The following is a 27028-nucleotide window of genomic DNA, read 5'->3' as shown; positions in this document are numbered from 1 at the left end:
AAATACAATCAATAACTTACACTCACCGGCCACTTTATTAGGTACCCCATGCTAGTAACGGGTTGGACCCCCTTTTGCCTTCAGAACTGCCTCAATTCTTCGTGGCATAGATTCAACAAGGTGCTGGAAGCATTCCTCAGGGACTTTGGTCTATATTGACATGATGGCATCACACAGTTGCCGCAGATTTGTCGGCTGCACATCCATGATGCGAATCTCCCGTTCCACCACATCCCAAAGATGCTCTATTGGGTTGAGATCTGGTGACTGTGGAGGCCATTTTAGTACAGTGAACTCATTGTCATGTTCAAGAAACCAATTTGAAATGATTAGAGCTTTGTGACATGGTGGAAGTAGCCATCAGAGGATGGGTACATGGTGGCCATAAAGGGATGGACATGGTCAGAAACAATGCTCAGGTAGGCCGTGGCATTTAAACGATGCCCAATTGGCACTAAGGGGCCTAAAGTGTGCCAGGAAAACATCCCCCACACCATTACACCACCACCACCAGCCTGCACAGTGGTAACAAGGCATGATGGTTCCATGTTCTCATTCTGTTTACGCCAAATTCTGACTCTAACATCTGAATGTCTCAACAGAAATCGAGACTCATCAGACCAGGCAACATTTTTCCAGTCTTCAACTGTTCAATTTTGGTGAGCTTTTGCAAATTGTAGCCTCTTTTTCCTATTTGTAGTGGAGATGAGTGGTACCCGGTGGAGTCTTCTGCTGTTGTAGCCCATCCGCCTCAAGGTTGTGCGTGTTGTGGCTTCACAAATGCTTTGCTGCATACCTCGGTTGTAACGAGTGGTTATTTCAGTCACTGTTGCCCTTCTATCAGCTCGAACCAGTCTGGCCATTCTCCTCTGACCTCTGGCATCAACAAGGCAGAACTGCCGCTCACTGGATGTTTTTTCTTTTTCGGACCATTCTCTGTAAACCCTAGAGATGGTTGTGCGTGAAAATCCCAGTAGATTAGCAGTTTCTGAAATACTCAGACCAGCCCTTCTGGCACCAACAATCATGCCACGTTCAAAGTCACTCAAATCAACTTTCTTCCCCATACTGATGCTCGGTTTGAACTGCAGGAGATTGTCTTGACCATGTCTACATGCCTAAATGCACTGAGTTGCCGCCATGTGATTGGCTACTTAGAAATTAAGTGTTAACGAGCAGTTGGACAGGTGTACCTAATAAAGTGGCCGGTGAGTGTATTTCTAATTTGATTTTCTTTTGTTACTGTTGTGCCAAGTCAGTAATTAACTGGGGATTGTGTCAAAAACCATAATTAATACACATTTCTTAGGCATTAATGCGATTCTTTCAGATGAATTTGAGAAGTGCTATTCTTGGTCTACTCAGCCTCGCCCTAGCTTGGTCTTGACTTGGTCTCAGTTTAGGTGGTCTTGACACTACTATATACTTATCGAAAAAAGTATCTTGTTGCTGGAAAAGTTACTCCTCGTCACTGGTCCGAATGAAAGAAAAAGGGGTTCGATTTCTGTGATTGTGTCAGGAACAGTTTGAATAATGTACAGATACTACTAGCCTTATACTGCTCTCTGAATGAGGAACAGTTTCTGTCATATCCTCATATGCCCTGTAGAGAAAGCTCACTCTCTAAATAAACTTCAATGTGTTCTAACTGAATGCGACAATACAGTAATTTTGCTGACACATGATTACACAGAATAACAGTCTATAATTCCGCTTTGTTATTTTATCTTTGTTAAGCGTGAAACTTAGCAAAGTGAACAATGAACATGTCAAGATGAGTTTTTCATTTATGATTTCAGTTTATGTAATGCATCAGTGCATTAAATCAAATATTTAGATAATATTATAGAGAACAAAGCAAAATTCTTTCTATTTTTTCTAAAAAATCTGAAGTGTGTAATCATTTTTGATGCCAAAATACTTTCCCTTCTCTTTATATAATTTTCTTTGACATTATAGTAAGTTAGTACATGCCTTGGTTGAATTCTAATGTAGAATGCGGTCTGTTATTTCTTGATAACAGACCCCTGCTAAGTATAACACACCGTTGCCATGAAAAACAGAGCGTTGCCATGGACACAGTTCTGTTCACTCTGGAGGATAAACTCCTTTAAATCAATAAACTCCTTTTTAAATCAATATTTTGTGTCAAATTATTGATTTATTTGGTAGACTTCACTTTGCGTCTGGGTCCTGATCAGCCTGTCGGGGTTGTATTCGCTATAACGACTGCCCCGCTCTACATTATCCCTTACATATTATATTCATTATAATTAAATATTAATAGAATAAATAATATAATTAATTCATCTTTACAGCTTAAAGGTGCTCTAAGCGATGTCACGCATTTTTTAGGCCAAAACATTTTTTGTCACATACAGCAAACATCTCCTCACTATCCACACTTTAAAAAAATGCGGTCTCTGCAGACAGCCCGGGCTCCACAAACGGCAACAAAAACAAACTGCGGCAACCGCTCCACGAAACATAACAAACAGTGTTCCAGCCAATAACCGACAAGAATGATTTGGGGTGGGGTTAGTGCGCCTACACATGAAGGGGGGTGTGGAGGAGAGAGGAGCATGAAGAGGGAAGTTAGAATTATAACTCTTGAAGTTTGATATGGCCGACACACGACCAAAGAGACGACGTTCCGATGAACAGATTGCAAAAATGCAAAGAAGAGGGAAAAGGAGAAGGAACGCGCGAAGTCCCGGATTTACATTGGAAAAGCCTTTGAAAGGTGGCGAGAACTCCGCCGGTAGAAGGGCTTCCAATCCGACATTCAGGTAGCTCTGTTTTTGCTGGACAGGTGGGTAAATCCAGTTTGTTTTTTTCTAAATGGACTTTCATGTTCGCCTAACAAACACAAGAATATAATTATCTAGAACTATGCAGTCAGTGCTAACTTTGGTGAACACAACATATGTTTTTGTTATCTTAATATATCTCTATTGTAAATGATCAAGCAAACTTACAGTAGGGTGACAGTTTGTGTGAATGATTGTTTTCACCAACTGTTTGTTATGAATTTGAATGTTCATTCATAGCCTGTTGACAACTTTGACTAAATTTGTCTATGATGGAGCAGTTGTTTATACTCACTGGGAAACGCAAAGCTAAGGTTATCTTGCTATTATTGCGTCCTTGTATGGGAGCTAAAGTTTTAACCTCAGGACGTGAAACATTTTAGCGTGTTTTTCTAGTAATGTTTCTCTTTTTCTGCATTCTTTTCTGCATTATATGAAAGCATTTATCTAAATTGGCGACATTACACCTTGAATGAAGTATCATTAAAACTACAGGGGGAGGGGACAGGATGAGGAGGAGGGAGGGTCTAGCTATAGCCTCCGTTTTGTTTGACAATACTTCGAACGTCAACAAGAAGTGACGTCACCCGACATCGCTTAGAGCACCTTTAATATACACACACACACACACACACATATATATATATATATATATATATATATGGAGACTTTAGATGCAAAAGCCTCTAAGTGCCATCTGAAATTTTCTTCTAGAGTGATCATTTTTATCAAGCTTGTATGTTTATGTTCAGTTATTTCACATTAATGGCAATGAAAATTACCTATTGATTGTCATTAAAGTGAAATTACTGAACCTAAATATACGAGCTTGATAAAAATGCTAATTTTAGAAGGAAATTTCAGATGGCACTTAGAGGCTTTTGCATCTGAAGTCTTCATATATGTATATATATATATATATATTCTTTTTGTATATATATATATTTTTTTCCCTGAGAATTACACACATTTAAAATGAATATGAATACCTGCTATTTGGCTATAATTGGCTAAAATTATCCAACAGACACATGGCCTAAATGGCATGAGTGGAAAAGTAAAGTCATTTTAGAAGAGGAAAAGTTGATTTTGAATCCTTTATAGTAAGACAAGGAGTATGCATAAAAAAGTTTTGAATCAAATCAAATTTTGATTTCACATCTCCTTGTTAAGGTCTCCTCAGAGTTAAGGTCAAAAAGGTAAAAAAGAAAATAATTATATATATATTGTAATTATCCTTCTTGATCCTACAGTAAACAAAGCAAACCAATTCGGCTTTCTCAGCTCTTCCCTAATTGATCAGACAGCTGAGCTAACGTAAACTGTTTGTGTTAGTCCACGCGATCTTGGACCTGCCAAAAGCACTCCTCAGCTTTATGAGCACTGGGAAAACAGACGCTCTCAATGATCTTGGCACTTTTAATGGGCTCCAATGACCGCTCACCTCTGCAGCTTAACATAACGGTGGAGCAGCAGGTTGATGGTTTAATGTGTGAGTGCAGCGATCAGTAATGGCAGGGCTCTGTGAGTATGCAGCCCTTGTACTAACGGATAGCCCCTTCTGAATGCAAATCCCCTTCTCACATCTCTTTAACTCAGGGCATTTCTCTATCTCTCTCACACTCTTCTTCTTTTGGGGGGAAGAGGGGTGCGAGCGTAAAGGATTAGCACTGAAGCGTGACTGATGTGCGAGACAGACGCAATCAGAATACTTTATATGCACATGTGTGCTTAAAGTAAGTTTGTGAACGTGTCTTCTTCTATCTCTTCTAGACTGATCTTAAATCCCGAGAGTGATCACACAAGGGATGGCTTATTGTATAAAAGCAGTTTTGAATACAGGAGTAGTCATTCTTGGAGTCTAATCCACATGGCTGGCTCTCCTCCTGTGATAAGACCACCTGTTCGCTCTGGTGTTGAGGAGGCTTTACCGCAGTTTGATATGAGATCTATGGCGACTGATCTGCCAATGAAAGCTTTTATTGTGCATATATTATGAATACATATATTTACCTATGCAAGGTAAAAATAAAAAAGACAGACATAAGTCAAACAAACAATCTGAATTGCAAAATGTGTCAAACTGCTAAGGTCTATGAGAGGTAAATAAACCTGATAGACACAATCATGAACAATATCACATATATATACAGTACATATATACCGATACGCTGATTGCAAGCAATTGTCTCTGTTTGTTTCTGTTTTTATTGCTTGATGCTCTCCCCATCTTTATTAAATAAAATTATATCAGCAGAATTACACAGCTCACAGTTGACTTGGAGATTTGACAATTTGATATGACCTTGATTAATCCTGAGGCCTTTTGTTAACCTAGACAGATATTGCAAGGGAGATGATGATGGAGTGGCCAAAAGGCAGTGTGAAATCTATAGACTGCTGTATCATCAGTGGATGTCAATAAAGTTTAAATAGAAAGCATAATGAAATGAACCTTAGGGGTTCTCGTATAGATTACAGCATACCAATAGGCTTGTAATCTATTTGTCATTTGAAACCAACAGACCCAAGTGTCAATGCAGATTTGTCATGCAAATCCTTACTGTTGTGAATGCCATTTTGCTATGTTCATAAATTAATTGTGTTATTTGACATCCCAGTGATCAAATCAAATCAAATATTATTTATAAAGCACATTTTAAAATCCACCTTGGTTGGCCAAAGTGCTGTACATGAAAGTAAAAAGTAAAATAAGAATAATAAGAACAAGAAACACGAAAGAGTTACAGAAGATTAAAAGCACGAGAGAAAAGATGTGTGTTAGCATGGGTTTACATTCAGTTAATGTAGGAGCTGTTTTGTAATCAGTTAATGTAAGAGCTGTGACGTAACAGTATAGACCCACTATCATAAGACTGGCCTGATGCACACACACACAAACTCACACAAACACACATCTGCATGCATAACTACAGCAATCCAAACCTTTTACATTGTGCTCATTTGAACAATCACACTATGTCTCAACATGGGCTACGCTCAGTGCAGGTCTCCATAATCAAAGTGGCAAGCCGCCTGCCTCTCACTGTCATCTCTTACACTTTAAAGCCAGGCTGCTGTGACAGGTAGGAATTTGTCGTGGATTAGCACTGTAATATATTTGCTATCAGAATTAATTAATGTGCCAAAGAATGTGAAATATTTGGTAATTGCAAACTAATTTTCTCCCTAGTTTTCACAGATATGGGTGTGTGGGGGGGAATTGGTGGATTTACTTTTACCCTTTTATATATCAAATTAAAAACTGTCCATCAAATAATCCGCTGCATTCATGTTCTAATTGGCTAAAACCACAGTTACAGGAAGTCTTTGATGAGACCATTTTGCTCACAAGGCATGTAATTGGGACATAATTAAAAATTGCCCTGCCGTTTAAACAGAGACCTGTCAAACACTGTGACCTTCCAGTGAAGGATTTGGATTATGATAAAGAGCCCCAAAGCAGGCTTTTAGAAATGAATTGAATTTTAAGCAAGGACAATCCTGCATTACAGTTGGACAAAATCAGGATGAATGTGGTTTTTGTAAATAATTATTATAAAAACTGCAAGATGTCTGGTACGTTAACTTTACTGGTCGTCTGATGCATATTGCACACAAAAATGGACAGCACAATCTGATTGGTACAAAGTAAAAAGTAAACTAAACATCCAGATCACAAATTCTATAATTAAAAAAAATATATATATATTTTTTATATTAATATATAATTTTTATATTTAATTACTCATTTCAGATAGATTTTAGATTTTTAGTAGTGGTTTTTTTTTTTTGTAGGAGCCTATAGTATTTATAGTGTTTATAGTATTGATCTTTGTAATAGTTTGCTTAACATGTCAGTCAGATGTTTTCTTCCTGTCAGAATAAGCTGGAATGAGAAAGTCAAAAGTCTCTGACCAGGGGTTAAGTGTCTTGCTCTAGGGCACAGTGGTAACATCCTATAGATTGCCCTCTAGGGTGACCTTTCAGTCTAACCACCAGTCCCCACCACCACCCATATGTGATGCTATCTGTTGAGGAAAATAAGGTTACCTACACCTAACAGAGCATGGGGACATATTTTACTGTGAAATGATGCCTCAGCATAAAGCATAAAGTAGCATCATCCCGGTTCAGTATAGACACATCCAAAAAAAAAAAAAAAAAAAAGGAGCGCTGTTTCTTGTGATTCAGAGAAATCATTTTCCCCTCTCCATTTGCATGCAAATGCTCCCCTTCACAGCCCTTCGCACACAATAGGCCACATAAAATTGTTGTCCCGTCAGGTAGAAATAAATTTCATCCCCTAACTTTCCATTTAGTGGGTGTTATGGTGTCACTGTGCATCCAATGAATGTGGAAACTCCTTATAGTAAAATGCATTACAGGAAAGGCAGAACCTTTAAGAATCCCTGAAGGCCCTTCGATGTCTCTGTTTTTGATGATTCAAGCACTTTAAGATTTGCTCATATCTCTAAAAATGAGATGTTGGTATTGCGACCAAATCACAGCTAAAATCCCACCATCTCTCAAATCCTAAGCCAGATTTAATATGATTATGGCAGTCGAGAGCATTAATTCAATGATTACAAGGGAAGTTAAACTCTGAAATCTTGTTAATATGTTATCATAATCTACACTAGTTTTACCATAAAAAAAGGAAAGAAAATCCAACACACAGACATGCTTGCACATACACAAAAAATGTCATTAACTTTGGATTTCAGTGGTGGAAATGTGCAGTGCTTGCTCAACCACAATGGATTGATCATTGTACAAGTCCAAATCATACAATTTACTGGATTCTACATTGTGTGACTGTGACAGTAATGTCACTATTGTAATGCTCTCCATAGTGTTAAAATCTCTACTCTCTAAGATCAGTCTGGTTGCCCTCGGGCAGGCATTTTGTCTAGTTTAAACTTGGTAATGGAATAAATTTGGGTTTTTCTTGTGTCAGCCCTGACACTTTAATCCACACCATTGATACCAGTTCCTGATGCAACTTTTTAATCTAAGTGCTAAGGATGGGAATCATGAAGAATTAAACTGTTCAGAATCCTCTAAATGCTTCCAGTTCTAATCATGATATTTTTTAGTATGTGTGTGAGTAATGCATATTTAGAAAAAGACATGCAATTTCACTGGCAGATATTTTCAAGAATAAATAGCCTACATTTCTTGCAGATTTGTGTTTACTGACACTCTTCACATTCTAGAGGTGACAAATGCAGTCCAACAATTTGGCTTAATTAAACAACCATGCTAAACTAAAATTTGGTAATATATTTAAATTATTTATTTTTATAAACATGCTACTATTAAACAAAGCACATGTTTATCTGTAAACATTCAGTGGCTTACTACGGTAAATTTGACTCTAATATATACTATATATTTTTTGTTTCTCTTATTTTAAAATCAATTGAATAAAAAGGGTGGCGCAAGGTTTAGGCTAATGGGGCTTTCGCTCCGAATGTTTTGTTACCTTGTCTTTCTCATAGAGCTGAAAAAATAATTGACATTTCTGTTGAACACAACATAAGTTGCTGCGGCAAATATGTATTTAGCGTGAACTCACTGACACTTTCGTGATCATGTCATTAATAAATTGAAGATGCAAATAAGAGATTCACTACAATGTAGTCAGCTTATTTGATTGTAAAGAGTTTTCATAAATTATTGACAGTTTCAGATTATACCCCAATTGCTTTCCGAATATTATTATATTCAGAATATTATTATTCAGATTCTAAATCTAGTAAAAAAATAAATAAATAAAAAAGACCAATAGCCACGTACACATAGCACATTTTCAGGAGTACATTTAACTACATTTAAATGCGGCAGTGAATCTGGTAATTTATTTTTCCATGTTACTGACAGATGTAATAATCAGCGAATATCTCACACAAGCAGAATATAGTCCGAAATCGAATACTTCCCTACTATATAGTATGCGAAAAACAGTACGCCAAAAGATTAGCATGTCCGAATTTCATAGTATTTGATAAACAGTCAAATGTTTGACGCTGGTAGGTCACATGAAAGTAACAATGGCGGATCTAGTAAGTCCGAATTTCATTCATATTACCCATATTCATACTATATAGAGTGCACTTTTTACCGGTCGCAAAGTAAATTCAAATTCAAACGTGGTACCTACTAAGACAATAGGCAATTTTGCAAGAAACCTTTCTAGAAAGCTTCACTGGCATGCCTGAGGCTGATACAGTTAGGGCCGGGGGGACCGTTTTAAGCCAGCTTCACACTGTACGATTTTGGTCATGATTTGGGCATCTGAGACAAAGTGAATCCTACAAGATTCCTTTGATCCTAGGCTAAAATAGGAAGTTTTTGAATGCTAGTTTCACATGTTCGCCAAGAGCCGATTAACGAAATTAAACCTCCTACGACATTCTGGCTGTGTCAGAATTTGAGGTGCAGTCCTGCAGTGTGGCTTCTCTTACGACAACAGTCAAATCAAAAACCAATAGGAGCGTAGAACCTGATGACGCAACAACAAACCACCACTTGCTCCACAACACACACACGTTCGTTTTTTTTTTCAGTTTTCTTTTTCTTTTTTTTTAAGAAAAACCATGATCAAAAATAAAGCTAGAGATTGTTTTTGTTTGCTAGCCACCATTTCAATCCCACAAATGCAGTTCACAGTCACCGAGCATGTCAAGGATTGATGATGTAAATCTCCGGACGAGTCTTCTTGCGTGCATTCGTTTTTAACACGTTTTGACTGCCGTACAGTCTGACATTAATGACAACTGCTGCGGGGATCATGCTCGTACAGTGTGACAAGCAACAGTCATAAAGAGGACTATTAGAAATCATATAGTGTGCACCTGGCTTTAGGTTTTTACTCCAGACACCAGTGATATTTTAAAGCATATGGCTAATATTCCAATATTAAATCAAAGTCTGGGCTAAAGCCCGAATCTCCACTGGCGCTGTAACCGCCCCTGTTGAATACAATTATTTATTCAATTTCCACAATTACACAGCATACATTTCCATACACAGCAATTTCTACTCTGTGGGAGAGTTTTAATTCATTTGAAAGGTTCTCTTCTCCTTATTTTTGAACTGTGACTCTTCCTTTACATCTTAGATGAAACCTGGAACAGGAAAATAACTAAATCAGAGTGTCCTGACTGAATATTTCTTCTGTGAATGTGCTAGCTACGTCTCCCACCACTGTTCAGAGTAGGGTGCCATCTCAACACCTCCCTTCATAGCAGGAGCAGGACCCAAAACAAGGGGAAAAAAAAGTCTAATGAAGACTGCAGGATGGTTTCACTAAATAAGGCTGATGTGCTTGGACTGGAAACTGAATAATGTTGCTTAAATAATATGAATTGGAAATGAACACAAGCAAGATGTGAAGTGATGGAAAGCATATCGTAAATTTAATCTCGTGTCGCAACGCCACAGCCGACCAATCCCTAGATTCGGAAAGAGGCCTTTAAGTGATGGTAGAGTCGGTCATTTGTCATACATCAAGATGTTGTGACAGGTGCTGTATAATATTTAACTGAAGTACAGATTTACGCAAGGTTGTGTTAACTAACTGAAGTAAGAAAACAGTCTGTGTGTGTATGTGTGTGCATCCTGTGTGGACATGATCAGTGCTATCATTTGCCCACATGTCCACTGTGCTGTGCTGTTTGCTGTCATAAAAAAAGAAAAGAACAGACAGAGCCAGTGAACAAATGCACACTGATCTAAACACTCCAGACCTCTCGCCCTCAGGACGCCTCTTCCCCCTCACGTAGCCCCAGCGCGAGGCTTCGTCTCTAGAGCAGCCGCTCAGACATCTGCTATGAAAGTGGAGCCAGATCTGACAGGGCATGCAACCAGCCAAAGCAAGAAACACTCCTGCACCTCCGGCTCCACAGCTGAATATACATCACATCAGCAGTGACATTCTGCTTTAATAATGGAGACGGGGCAACAAAACAAATGCCATCTTGTCTCGGACTGAATAATGTCTCTGTTATAATTTATCCTATGGAAAATGTTTGCATGTCACATTGATGGTTAAAGATTGTAATTTGTTCTCTCGCTCTTTTTTAATCTCATCCTTCTCTTGTTTGAGGCAGGAGATGAATAAATTAAGACATTCTAAATGAAAATTTAAATTAGATTAGCTAAACCCTTGGAAGAAAGGCAGGGATGTCAGTTGCTAAGAAAAAGCATCTGGTAATTGACAAATGACATTGGTAGCAACACTCCACATAAAATTTGAGTGTCTTTTAATGATGTTTGCAATGAAATACTGCAATGTTGATGTATTCTAAAAATGCTGTGTTTTATATACTGTATATATATAATTATAAATCAAATGTAAACACATGGTGGTCTCATGAACACATGGAGATTCATATTTTGTAAATAAAGTGGTAAATGACGGTTTCTTTTTTTTTGCACAAAGAACTCATGTCGCTTCATAAAATTGAGGTTAAACCACTCGGGTCACATGGATTATTTTTATGATGTCTTTACTACCTTTCTGGGGCTTGAAAGTGGTAGTTGCGTAGGCTGTCAATGGAAGGACAGAAAGCTCTTTTAAAAACATCTTCATTTATGTTCTGAAGAGGAAGGTGAACAAAAGTCTTAAGGGTTTGGAATGGCATTGCTGTGAGTAATGAATGGCATAATTAAAAATTTTGGCTGAACTAAGCTTTTAATGTTCTATTTATTACAACCAAGTATGAATCTCATCAAGTTAGTTTTACATTTTTACATTTATTCCAAAATAACTATTTATTTTATTTGTAAACTGATGTTCAGCTGTTCTTTTTAAAAGTTAACTTATTGTCGGAACATCAATCATGAAGAACTGTCACAAACACAAATAGGCCTATACCTTTAATTTCACCAAGCTGATTGCTCACTAAACTGATTTTGACGTGACAAAGCAGTGATATCTAAATTGCTAAGTTGTTTACTTACTTTTTAGTTTGCCTTCCCATAGCACCATCATTTTGTTTATTCAGACTGATTTGCGAAAACACGGATATAAGAGGCGAGATTCATCGCACGAACCAATCATATCCAATCACAATAAATTATTTCCAATCATAGCGCGATGGAAGCAACATGACTTCGAATGATTATAAGAAAAAGACGCTGCAGAGAATGACGCCATATCACAACCATTGCAGGGGCCGAAGAAATTGTGCATGCTCAAAGTCTAGTGTGAATGCTTTGTACCCACAAGGGGGATGTGCTCTAATCTTTTTCAGTGTTTCTAGTTACATTTTTAGTGATTTTTCAGCTATTTACTATGTCTTGTCCCAAAGAGGTGGATTTAGAGGTTTTTGCTAAAAAAGCACAAGTGGATTTAGCTGTTTTTGACGCAAAAGAAAATCTAATTTGTTAAAAAATCACTGAATTGACTAAAGTGACATTTTTGAAAAAAAGTTATTTTATTCGCTGACTAATAACCTTATCAGTACCTTTAAAATTAAACTACTGGACGTGAATATAGGAGCCTGATAAAAAAATGCTCATTTAAAGAAAATAAGTCTGACGGATTTAGAGGGTTTTGCATCTGAACTCTTCATATATATATATATATATATATATAGGGGCGTATATATATATATATATATATATATATATATATATATATATATATGGTAAATGGAATGGTAAATGGTAAATGGACTGCATTTATATAGCGCTTTCACAGACCCAATGGCCACCAAAGCGCTTAATATATAAATATGATTGTTGAATATATATATATATATATATTCAACAATCATACATAAATGAACGTTTTAACAAATTAAATTGTCAAGTATGTGAACACACACACACACACACACACACACACACACACACACACACACACACACACACACACACACACACACACACACACACACACACACACACACACACACACACACACACACACACACACACACACACACACACGTCCCCATAATGTTGGGTTTACCAGGACATACACAAACACACACACACTATCAATTTAAGTATATATATTTAATAAACAAAACTTGATGAACAATTTATTACACAAAATAGCAATACAATGCACATGATTATTTTTTTTTTAAAATATTTTCCATAAAAATATTTAATAATGAAACAAACAACAAATAAAAAATAGGTAACTGTTTAGGATGATGATATTATTGCAAAGGTTATGCAATGACTGCTAATCAAGACACCTCACTCAAAGTCAAACCTACCCATAGAGAGTCTGACCGTCACACATAAACCGTGCCCTACAAATTCATTTCAACAAAAACAGACATTTCCTGGGAATGTGACTTCCTCCCACTGGGATATACATCCTCCATCCTCTCCTTAATTCTGTTGTGTGCCCTCCCTTCAACCCTGCTCTCCGTCACACTCTCATCTCAATGTTCTTACTCCTCTCTATTTCCTCTCCAGATCTCCTCCGGTGCTCTGTTTTCTTCTCATCCTTTCAGTGAAAATGTTCATCCACCCAACACACACACACATTCATTCACATGACTGCTCAATAAAAACCTCTTTAAAAATAAATACAGACGCACGCACACACCTGCTTGTTATGCCCAGTGGCCCACAGCTGTTGAAGATGCAGGCAGTAAGAGAGAGGGGACAGAGGAGCATGCTGGCCGTCGACTCATATTATTCCCCCATTTTGTCATTTTCACAAGATCAATGGGCGTGGTGACTAAGTGAGAACAAAAAGAGAGAGAGAAAGAGATACTGAGGGAGAGAGCGAGAGACACCCACCACACCCACCTAAGTAAAAGTGACAGACAGATCCTCCACCACAAAGCTTTAACCTACAAGAGAGGAGTCCCCTCAGCCATAGGTTTGTTCGACTTGATGCAGCGCTGCACAGACCGATCGGGGTACGACATCAAAGTACTGTTGAAAAAGCATACCGAGCCGTCTGCTCTCTAATCGCTCTTATACGGTACTTTGATGTCATTCAACGGTCGGTCTACACAGCGCCGCTTAAGTCGAACGCTGTGTCCGCAATTGCCCCCATACCTTTAAATAGGGCACTATTTGAGGGGATAGCCATTTGTAGTGGTGTCGGAAACAATAGTAAACGTTGTCGAGCGCATTCATTCAATCCCATAATGCACTGCAATAGTGAGTGTACAACTGATGTAGGGCAAATTCCCTTGAGGTGACTCTTAAAGGGCACTTCAGGAAGAGGATGTGTTTGTAGGAGCGTTCAAATCGAAAGTGAACACCTGAATCCCTTCATGAAGGGCCCTTCCACAAGTTCGTTAGCAAGGGAACATGTGATGATTATTTTAAAGCTATAGATATGGTGGGAGAGTTGGAGTTAACAAGACAGAATAATTCAAGTTGTTTTGATATATTCATTTTCATCATGCATTTTCTATGGAGTTTAAATAAATTTCATAAGTGAGAATTGTGTTAGTAGATATGTTAGGTAAATATGACTATAACTGTAGGGTTTAAAAAAGTGATGGCAAGTTTTATAGCAGAGAGGGATCACGCACGTATGCACCCACACACACAGCATATTTCAAAAAACTTTATTCTAAAATGTATATTTATTTGCAACATATTAACAGCAATAAGTTGTCCCTGCCTAGCGTTTTCATGGTAACATTTCAGGTGAAGATAATGAGGAAATGACATTGTCTTTCTTTGCTCCCTTCGCCAAGTGCGTTCCAAACAGCTTCATTATGACAAACAAGTGCCCTGCCCCCTCCAAAGTCCCCACTTCAAGGACTCTGCCCTTCGGAGTGAGTATAGGCATAGGGATCCTCACTTCCGAATAGGAATTTGCCTGTACGCTCAACGGCTAGATAATACCCATAATGCACTGGGAGGGTCTTGCCGAAAGAATTCCCGCATATCGCCAAAAGATGGCGCCCCAAGCTGAATAATTCATCTATCCATTTTCCAAATCGCTGGTCCAATGTGGCTACAGCGTAATATACACAAATTAAATTTTAATTGATTATTAAATTGTTTAATTAAGGTTCATACATACTGGTTTCCATGAGAGAGATAATCTTTTCATTACTACTGTAGCTGCCAGTTCCAGCAGCCTTTCCGGCATATGCTCAGTGTCCAAATTCACTTACTCATTTTCATTCACTCCTTCAAGTGGACCATATTAGTGGACTAATGTAGGGAATAGTGCATATAGGAGGCGATTTCGAACACACATAGGACACACAGTCAAGCACACATATCGAGTCTGTGAGCTGTTTATAAACCAAAATCATGTGATGTACTTTCAGACTTTTCATTTCTAAATTTAAATGAACACAGCATGTCATACTGCAATAAGAAAATTATTATTATTATTATAGATGTTATTCGATCTGCGTCATCAATGTTTGCGGCGGCCATATTGTTGACATAGAAACCACGGCAACTGTCAGTCTGTCAATTGACAAGCGAGGCAGCGTCGGTATTATCCATGGTATTATCACTGTATTTTTTTTTTTTTTAAAACAGCGTGATGGTGTGTTGTGTAATACACGTATGTTCTAACAACAGCAATAAGAACCCCGGAGTTAGTTTTTATGATTTCGATAAGTTACCGACTGTCAGAAAACGTGAAGGGAAGGAGACAGAGTTGAGCCAGCGCAGGAGATGCTAGCTAGGATAAATAGGCTAAACTTTCAGCCAACTCACCACAGAAAAGTCTGTTCCCATCCTTTTACCACAGGTTTCACACATAATCCGTGTGCATTTACATTTTAATACAACAAATCTTGCATGTCACAAAGAACTTGTTTTTCCACCTCCACGAATGAGACAAGTGTCGTTCATTATGTTGCCTTGTGTTGAGGTGCATTGTAGTTTGTATACGGATACTGTATGAACGAGATCGTTATAAATATCCGGATAAGTTACGGCTGGCAAAGTGGCAATAAGGACGGATCTTTACTTAAGCTTGATTGGTGTGGACCCACATCAAATAATAGCATTATCTTCTCTCGATACCGACGAGATGAAGCCAGGCTACTGCTCCCCTCAACTCAAATCTGCGCGCGGTTAGGGGCAGCAGGACAGATGTCATGTCAACAATATGGCCGCGGTTAGCTACTTCCGGTGTTTGCGAATAAGGTCTATTAAAGGGGTCCTTGATTATGATATATATTTTTTTTTTACTTAGTGTGTAATGTTGCTGTTTGAGCATAAACAACATCTGTAAAATTACGACGCTCAAAGTTCAATGGAAAGGAAGATATTTTATTTTACCGAAATCGATTTAAGGACTACAATAAACGACTGGAAGTAGGGGTTACAAAGAGCTTCTTTCCCGGTTGGTGACATGACGAACCCTAAAGTTCTGTAGCCCCGCCCACTGATTCGAGCACGACAAGTAGTAGGTAGGATAAATGACAGACGCTTAACACTGGATGAGCAACTAAGCGTTAAGCATGCCTTTGAGGAGTCCAAAATGCTGTGCAGTGCCCGGTTGTGGAAAAACACAGTAGCTGCATTCTATTTCCCGAGAGCCTGAAATTAAAAAAACTATGCTGTGCCTTCTATAGCCTATTTTGGATCTGACAGGAACAGCGCAACACACTTGTGTGAGTAAAATAGTTTTTACTGTGTCACTATTGCTTTGTTACAGATCGTTTGATATGTACGGATTATGTGTATGTCTAACCAAAATCACCAGTGACCCGTGATTTCTGATATAATGATGCCTACAGTCAGATGCTTTTGCCTCGTTTATAGAGGGGTTTCACCAACGTCACGTTCTGGGCGGTAACCCGGATGCGCGGCCATTATGGAGGCACTCGGATGTAAACAACAGCATGGATTGAACACATTGTTACACTAATAAACCACGGAAAAAACACGTGGTAGGTGCGAAATCATATAGAGAAGGACTTGGGAAGCAGGAGAGAGCGCAACATTTTGACAAACTAAAGTTAATATGTGGTAAAGATCCGAACGAGTTATCTTCTCTAGCACGTAACATTACTGCAATTCTTCCATCTATTTATTATCCCGACATAGGATACATTCAGATTGTCAGTCCAAAAAAGCACATGAAATCCGTTTCAAGTTACATCCATATGTGGTTTGAAATCCTATTCAAATCACATATTAGGACATCAGCCTCAGTCTGAACGATCGGATTTCGCGTGGTATGTCTTCAAATGCAAACGTCATTAATAGGAAACATGCTGAAAGTCACTGCCGAAACAATGCTGTGTTGTTGCAAAGTGCCGGAGGAGCAGAAAAGTATTATTTCTGAATCCGGCGCAGACGAGCGTGGGAAAAAAAGCAGTACATACCAGCCTCCTACAGTTCTGCCGCAGTAGTCCAGCACGGCGGCTACACATTTCCATGTTGTAACATTTAAATAAGACAACATCTAACATTATATTGCCAATGCAACCCCCTTCATCAACGCAAAGTCATTGCCATATTACCAAATAACATGCATGGACACACAAGTCGGATCTGAACAGTTGCGAATGATACACAGTGTGGACATCACATCATTTTAGATCAGATATTCCAATTTGATACAAAGTTAATCGGATTTGGACTGACAGTGCGAATGTAGCCATAGTTAACTACGTCGACATTTTAGCCATAGTCAATGCTTCATTTACACGTGTCTGATGCTGTACCTCTCTTAACCACAAACACCTTCTTTCATCAGTTTTTTTGCACTCTTCTCTTTAACTTTTGACAGTCTATAGCACTCGACATGTTTTTTCCCGATGTGACCGATTGGTACACACCAAAACTCGACCATTTTTCAGCAGCAATAATCAGCCAAATTTGCGAGTCCATTCAGTTCAGTGGCATTATTTACGTTCTGTGCCTCCAAAATGGCCGACTTCCGGATTGATGACGCGTCGTGAAACCCCTCTATTGTCAGTAAATCAAACTAGTGACTAAACAGTCAACTTCACATTGTTTCCAGGATGAAAAATAATCTAAATGATATACTATAGAAAGCGATCAAAGAACGCTCCCTTAAAAATGGCTGGAACAGTCAATCAAACAGCGCGAGTGTTTTGGACTCTCGCCAAAAGAGATTCGTTGATTCTAACGGGAGTTTTTTACATTGTGTTTGCACTGTCTGTTAGTTATGTTGAAAGCATTCGTTAGTGTGCAGACATTGAGTTACAATGACGAGATCGCTGCATTCATGCGCTCAACATGTCTGTGATCGAATACAAAGCTCATCACTGCAACCTTTCATGCCACAATCTAAATATAATGCTATAAATCTAAATATCAATCCCTTTCACGATTAGTAAACCTTGAGAACTGTAATAGTATAAAAACGTGCTAACAATTTGAGAGAATTGATATGTAATTCTTAACCATTTCATATGCAAAGATGTTGGCCAATCACAGCAGTGGGCGTTTACACTGTTTTAAAGGGTTAGTTCACCCAAAAAAGAAAATTCTGTCAGTAATTACTCACCCTCATGTTGTTCCAACCCCGTAATACCTTCGTTCATCTTCGGAACACGAATTAAGATATTTTTGATGAAATCTGAGAGCTGGATCACTCCTCCATAGGCTTCTTCAGGGATTGAACTTGCCGGCCTCGAAAAGTTATTAAAGACATTGTTAAAATAGTCCAAGTGACTACAGTGGCTCAATCTTAAGTTTATCAAGCGACGAGAATACTTTTTGTGCGCAAAAACAAACAAAAATAACGACTTTATTTCAACTATTCATGTCCATCTCCTTGGGCCTCGAGTCAGTTCACTAGTGTAACAGCGTAAGCTTCTGTTGTTGTACGTCACACGCATTACGCACATGACCAGCGTCGGCCAATAGTGAGCCTACGTGTGACGTAGCTCTACGGAATCACACTACGTTAACTGACTAGAGGCCCAAAGAGAAGGACATGAATAGTTGAAATAAAGTCGTTATTTTTGTTTGTTTTTGCGCACAAAAAGTATTCTCGTCGCTTGATAAACTTAAGATTGAGCCACTGTAGTCACTTGGACTATTTTAACGATGTCTTTAATAACTTTTCGAGGCCGGCAAGTTCAATCCCTGAAGAAGCCTATGGACTAGTATGGAGGAGTGATCCAGCTGTCAGATTTCATCAAAAATATCTTCATTCGTGTTCCGAAGATGAACGAAGGTCTTACGGGGTTGGAACAACATGAGGGTGAGTAAATACTGACAGAATTTTCATTTTTGGGTGAACTAACCCTTTAAGGGGCGTGTCTGCTGTGAGACTTCAGAGCGTTCAAATCAGAGGGCTAAAATCAGTTTAGGAAAAAAAACTTTTATTTCTCAATTATTTTATTTTATGACCCCTTTAATCAGTATTTTGTCTTATTTACCAGGAAAAAATAACTAAACATAATTATTTAACCTTAAGAGACCAGCTGTAACAGAATTGCAACAGTTAAACAATTAAATACGTATTTTCTAACTAAATATGGGTTAAGACATCTCTTTTGGCTGAAACATTGTTTTTAATATAATATTATATATATATACATATATATATATATATATATATATATATACACACACACACACACACACACACACACACACACACACACACACACACACACACACACACACACATATATAATGTGAATTTCCTAACCAAAATCAAACAATATGGTGGATAACACAACTGCAACTCTACTTCTCAAGCAAATGTATCTTGTTTTAAGGATGCTTTGCCAATTTATTTTTCCTGGTAAATAAGACAATTGCAGTGCACCTGCTCAGTATCCACAGGGTAATGGATTCAAAAACAGTCTGTTTATCCTTGCATCACATCAAACTCCCAGCACCCGTCTTTCTCAGTAATGTGACCCGAGCGTCCTTGCAGGATGGCAAAGAATCTATAATCTATACAACTGCATAAAGGAAAGCTGCAATTAGTATGACTGAGAGCTCCAAATGTTAATGGACTGCATTTCACTCCTTGTCAGCGACAACAGATGAACTAGACACTTTCTGCATTTTATGTTTGCTTCATCATCATTGTTATGAGCACCAAAAGCTCTAGTACACCTTATGTATCCCAAGACTAAATGCAAAATAGAAAGCCATAAATTATTCTCAGGCAAAATCTAAAAATATATGTACTAAAGCTGGAAAAATACAATTTTTATAAAAACCACAGTAAAAACAGTGACTACAGCACTATTTAAAACCACTATACTAATCAGTCTTTGCCATTTTCGATTGCACAAGCTTACTAAACATATACTATTTCTTCTGCTTTTCTCTCTGTGGGCCGTAAGTGTGTCCATACTATTTTTATTTAGGGAATGTTTTGTGTTTTGGGTGCAGGCTGCAAGAATATGCGCTCACATTCTACGAATGAACACATCCATTTGATATATTGCTTGTTTGTACTTCCAGGCTTGCCCGTCTGCTGCGAGTGCCTGTGTCCATTTGTCTTAATAAACTTGCTGCTGCAAATTAAGACTTCCATCTGTTGGAGGTCATATCTGTATTTGTCATCCCCTCTCGAGACATGGGCTACATTATCCCATCGCGCTTCAGCTCAGGACATGTGTCACATGAAAATGCTGCGAAATCTATCCCGTGCAATGGAAGGAATATCTCTCCTGCTGTGCAGATTCCATCAAATGAAAGAAAAAAAGTGGTTCAGTGGATCACGGAAAAGAAAAAAGAAAGAAAATGCTAGATATCCGCTAACATCTCCAGCTCATAAATTCCATCAAGGACCAGGGTTTTAAAAAAAGTCAATAGTGTGCACAATGACTGGCACACACACACTAAAATGGCAGATCAGCAAAATACGTAGATGCGTGCTGTCAAAATATAAATCACCAATCACAGCACAACATAAACACAAGTGCCAGACCAGCAGAAAGAGTGAGCAGGAATATATGAACGTCATTTCGCAAGTGGCAGCAAAGCAGGCCCAGCCAGCAATGACATGTGGGGCCCATATGAGGGCTTGATGGACGGCAAATGTGGGCCCCATTATGGGCTTGCACCCGGAATCCACATTGGGGCAAGCTGTGGAAGCCCAGACGTACTAAAAGTGGGACCTGTAAGGGTACTGCATGGGTCTTAATTGGGCAATTCATGTCAGACCCATTTGGGCCCCACCTGCCCAAATGGGTCTTAAGTGGGCTTGCACCCGGGATCCAACCATGGTTACCCAGATGGGCTTTAAATGGGCTCTGTAAGAGTCTTATGTGGGTCCTAAGTGGGAAATTCATGCCAGACCCATTGGGGCCCCACCTGCCCAAAGGGGTTTAAAGTGGGTTTGCACCCAGGATCCAGCCGTGGATGCCCAGATGGGCTTTAAATGGGATCTATAAGGGTGTTATGTGGGATCTTAACCGGGCAATTCATGACAGACCCATTTGGGCCCCACCTGCTTAAAGGGCATTTAAAATAGGCTTGTACCCAGGATCCACACAGGGGGCCAGCCGTGGATGCCCAGATGGGTTTTAAGTGGGACCTGTAAGGGTCTTATGTGGTTCTTAACTGGGTAATTAATGTCAGACCCATTTGGGCCCCACCTACCTAAAGGGGTTTAAAGTGGGCTTGCACCAGGATTCAACCGTGAATGCCCCTATGGGCTTAAAGTGGGCTCTGTAAGGATCTTATGTGGGTCCTAACTGGGCATTTCATGCAAGGCCTATCTAAGCCCAACCATGCCAAATATTGTAAGGAAACAATCTAAGAAAAACTAAAATCGAAGAATGAATATAAGTCCAAGATAAATATAAGACACTTGACGCTTTGAACTGCAAGAAATATATTGTTTAATTGAACAACAAAAACAATTTAAATGTCACAACAGTAGATCTCTGAAAAAAAAAATCTCTGAAAAAAATAAAATAAAAAATCTCTCCAAAAAATACATTAAAGGAGTAGTTCACTTTTAAAAAAACTTTTGCTGATCATTTACACACCCCCATGTCATCCAAGATGTCCATGTCATTCTTTCTTCAGTCGAAAATAAATTAAGGTTTTTGATGAAAACATTCCAGGATTTTTCTCCATATAATGCACTTTTACTGGGTACCAAACGGTTCAAGGTCCAAAAGACAGTTTCAGTGCAAACTGTTCAAAGGGCTCGTTCATCAAAATGCAAAATGAACAAATCTTTTTTCAAGTAATTTGGTTCATTCAACGAACGAAATGACTCGGAAAAAGATTCGTTCCTTTTTGATAAACGAGTTTGAACAGGAGAGTCACGAACGCGCATCACAGAACAGAGCGAGGCGAGCATTTGAGCTTATAAAACTTAAACTTTGTTATTTATTTTTTTAAATGAGCGATCGTTTCGCTTGATAAGACCCTTATTCATCGTCTGGAATCGTTTAAAGCCCTTTGAACAGTTTGCAGTTTGCACTGAAACTGTCTTTTGGACCTTGGACCGTTTGGTACCCAGTAAAAGTGCATTATATGGAGAAAAATCCTGGAATGTTTTCATCAAAAACCTTAATTTCTTTTCGACTGAAGAAAGAAAGACATGGACATCTTGGATGACATGGGGGTGTGTAAATGATCAGCAAAAGTTTTTTTTAAAAATGAACTACTCCTTTAATACGAAATACACTCATGGCGTGGTGGATGCTCCCTTTTGTCTTTGGGCTCTTGCAGCCCTCTCCCCTCCACGGTCACGTGCACCGGTGAACCACTTCCCCAGCGCCATTTCCACTTGCTTGCGGTTCACACTTTGAGTAATTGCATTACTCTTCAGTGCACCTAAAAACAAAGGAGCATAAGTCAATTTAGCAAGGTTCTTTTTTGCTCCAACTTACATTTAAAAGAGAAGCAGAGTAACATTAGGTCTCGAAATCACAATTGTTCTGTCTTTGGCGCAACAAGTCACTGAAAGTGTTAACTGCCCATTTAGTTGTCTTTTTCGTATTGACCTCCTCTTTGTGGTCTTCGATCTTATCTAGCTCTGTCTTTTCCCTCAAAAAAAAAAGCCTACAACGTATCTAAGTAATAGGCTATTTCGTTGTCACCCTGCCTCTCCAAATGCAAAACTGACATTATAAAATGCAGTAACAGCTGAAAAAGTACTTGGGTGTGTGTTTTATTTTATATTTACCGGTCAATAATGCAATCGCTGCTGTCTGTCCCATAGAAGAACATGACAGCCAGCGTATGTTTTGGAACTATTGGGGCTTTACATGAACCACGTGACAGCCATCGCAGCGACATCAAAGAGCGTCGCAACTCTTTCTCTCTATGGCTCTGAGCCTACCTAACGTTTTCATATGTTATCTGTCTCTCTCTCACTCTTTTACAAGTGTAACTCTGTTACTATGGTTACCAATGTTTATAGTAGCGGATTAATTTCGAACTGTAATCAAACTGACTGGAACTACCTGTGCATTAAACGGTTTTACTGCACACCTTCCAGCCAATCAGAATCGAGTATTTAAACAGCCCGTGGTATAAATATATATATATATATTAGTGCTGTAGCGGCGCGTCGATGATGTTGACGCTTCGACAGCAAAATTACGTCAACGTCATATTTTTTTGCGTCGACACTTCTTTATTTATTTATTTTTTGCACATTCCCGGCGGTACAGCTTGCCACACACACACGGGAGACCGAAACATTGCAGAATAGAGCACAACTAGAAGTGAATGTGCTTTCCATTAAATTAATCACACACATTAAGCAAACCTAAGCAAACCTTTGCCACATAAAGCAAATGGTTTTGGAATACCACAGCAAGTGATTGGGAGCACTTCGACTCGGCGCATATATATCTATGGACTCGGCGAAGTAATATCATCACTCTGGAGAGGGAGAGGACTTTTCACGAGTGATATACTACGCCGAGTCGAAGTGCTCCCAAGCACTTGCTGTGGTATTCCGCCATACATTATAGTTATCCACTTTACACGCTTAGAAAAGCGCAACGTTTTATTTTGTGTCACCATTCTTGGTCGAGTTACTCTACTGGTGTAACTGTATTTAAATAGGGAAAACGTGGAGGTGTTTGCTCGCTTCTCTGCTTGGCCCCTATTGAATGAACTGGGCTAAGTTAAGTGCGATCAAAGTGTCTCGCGCGCCAGAGCGATTGATTGCATGCACTGAGATGAGAGAGGTATGTATCAACTAGAGCCCGACCGATATGGATTTTTGGGGGCCGATGCCGATACCGATATTAGGGAGTAAAAAAAGTCTGATACCGATATATCGGCCGATATTATTTATGTGTATATTATAATACAGTAGCAATATTATTTATGTGTATCATAGTACAGTATACCAGTCAAAAGTTTGGACACTTTCCTATTGGTGTGTACAAACTTTTGATGGGTACTTGTTTACACAGTAGCTATAAACAGAATAAATATATTTTATAAACACGTTTTGCAATGATCACTCAAATGTGGTGATCAAACACTTGTGTGACACAGATATGTAATGGAGGCAGGGGGAATGATAGAATGAGAATTATACAGCTGAGCTGTAACCAAACTAGTTTGCATTGCATGTTATATTATATTATATTATATTCTAAATACTGTTGCATAATCTTCACTAACGACGACTTTGTCTTTTAATTTAGTCATAACTTGTATCAATAAATATATAAAAAGTGTCACTGACAAAACATTATTATCTTCTATTTTTACTCTTAATTCCTCTAATCCAGGGGTCTCAAACTCGCGGCCCGCGGGGTGATATTTTGTGGCCCCCTACTTGACATTAAAGTTTAATGTTAGTGCGGCCCGTCGTTGCGTGTGCCGCGTTTAAAAAAAAAAAAAAAAAAAATTATCCCTTATGGCCTACCATAGATAATCTCGGGACAGTTTACGGTGGGTTTGTTGTCAATAGTTTGTCATAGACAACCGCGAAGTACAAACATACTGCGCCTGGAAAAAATGAGCGCGTCGCTTCAATTATGAGCGCGCTTGCCGCGCGCCTACATTTGAAATAACGAACTTGAGCGCGCAAAATATGTGAGCGCGATATGTGAACGGGAGCGACGTGTTGGAGAGAGACCCTGCTCTAAAACAATGTGAGAATAATCATTTTGAGCTTGTAATATGTGTCCAACAGGTTGATAAGAAGGTTTGCTTTGATTTGTGCAGTATTTGCCTGAGACACTATACATGTGTAGAAAGAATTCAATAAGACGGGCAGACATGACTGCAAATATTTGTATTTCAAAAGCAATAATTGTTTTTCTAAGTATAATAAAAGGAAATGTGCCTTCCAAAAAAAACATTCAATATCATTATTGTGTTGTATAAAGAAAATAAAAAGGACATAAGCAAATATAAATATCACAAATATGTGTTATAGACAAAGAAAGTTTGTAAAATGAACTTCAACTGTCAGAAGGACAGCTCATGAAGAACCAATCATGTACAGAAAGGAATGTTCAAATTCAGAGGAACAGATCAGAAGAAACGTTAATAATAAATATTGAGAAGATTGGATCAGTTGTGCTCCTTTTTTGGAATACTTGAATACTATTTTTTGTGGAATACTTGATGCGGCCCAGCCAGACCCAGACTCCACCTCCAGCGGCCCCCAGTTAAGTTGAGTTTGAGACCCCTGCTCTAATCTCTACCAGTGGAGGAATAACTCAGATCTTTGTACTAAAGTAAAATATATAATATCATAATGAAAACGTTTTTAATTACATATGTACAGTACTTTTATACTATTTTAAATAATTAGTAAGCAAAATGTACTAAACGTGAAACTAGGCTACTCTTAATGCAAAATGGCCCTATATAAAGTGTTATAATTATATACATTTTTGGAATATTGCTTGATGTTGAAACGTAGCGTTATCAGGCAGAATGAGCTTTAACACGGTGTCTACACCGGACGCGGCCGTTAATGCTCGCGTCGCAACAGCTGTTTACCCGAGACAAAGCAGAATCAGTTTACTGTCGGAGATCGCTCGCGCCACGCATTTTAATCAATGTTTCATTAACCAATTGCCTTAATAAAGAAGAAGTAGGCCTAAATATAGCAGACAATATAATCAGGACTTCTCAGCTGCGCGCTTGCAATAGTCACAAGCTCACACAATACGTGACAGAGGCTTGTAGCAGAGAAATCAATTCTGTGAATTACACTGCGCAAATCACAAGTAGGCTACTACCCACCGGATGAAAAAGCTCAGGCTACATAAAATATTCATTTTATTTTATTTTATTTTTCGTGTTCGCATTTATGAGGAAAAAACCATGATGTTACAGACGCGACAGTTCAGCACTACGGACGTGAGCGCTCTGAAAGCGGCACTAAAATATGCTTTGAAACTTTCACATAGACATCAAACAGAAAGCACAAAACCTTTCGTTTCAAAGTGAATTTCGTTTTGTATTAATTGTATCTTAATTTTAATCAATGTTTCATCAGCCATTTGCCTGGATTTAATTTATATCTTAATTTAATCTCGACACGGAGGCGCCTGCGGGTGAACTGGAGCTCGTCTCATGAACCGAAACTCAGCGTATAGACCTGAGAATTGAAATATATCTATATTGAAATGTCTGCTTTTAAACAGAACAATTCAAAACGAAAGACAGACAGACTCATGTAGCCTAATCGTGGTATGAAATGTGCATTTCTCTCTGGCACGCGCTCACTGAAGATCGCGAGTCAGCATCGTCAACTTCATCTTTGGCTGACACTGACTGAAAACACTTGTTTATTAATAAACAATTAAAATGTCTCCTTGCTATATTTGTTGTATTCATAATCATTACTTTTGCCAGTTCTTGTGACAGCTTTTAGGTGCTTTATTGGCAGCGCCACCCTATGAATCACCGCACCCGCATTTTTTAAAATATTAATTTATCGGCCATTATAAATGCCGATACCGATAGTTAGGAAAATGCCTAAAATCAGCCGATAATATCGGCCCGCCGATATATCGGTCGGGCTCTAGTATCAACTCGTCTTAGTAAAGGGAATAACATAGTTTAATATGAAAAAACGGTGGAGTATCCCTTTAAAGTAAAAATAAATTAAATCCTGACCATATGCTACTATATCTACATTCTCATTGAAGGAGGGACATTTTCATTTCTCCTTTTTGTAGGTCTCGTTTCACTTAATCATTTCAAACACTTAATCACTAACCCTGTTTTTTGTCCGGTCTTCACCTGCACTCCACACTTTCTTAGACACAAACGCCTCGGGAGGGGTAGGTGGCAAGACATCTCCCTCGATGTCCGTTTCCTCCTCACTGGAAGCCAGCAGGGGTTTTGGTGCT

This window comes from Rhinichthys klamathensis, unplaced genomic scaffold (assembly GCF_029890125.1).
Source record: "Rhinichthys klamathensis goyatoka isolate OS25496 unplaced genomic scaffold, OSU_Roscu_1.1 h1tg000186l_1, whole genome shotgun sequence".
Taxonomy (NCBI): domain Eukaryota; kingdom Metazoa; phylum Chordata; class Actinopteri; order Cypriniformes; family Leuciscidae; genus Rhinichthys; species Rhinichthys klamathensis.
This window is presented reverse-complemented; position numbering follows the sequence as displayed.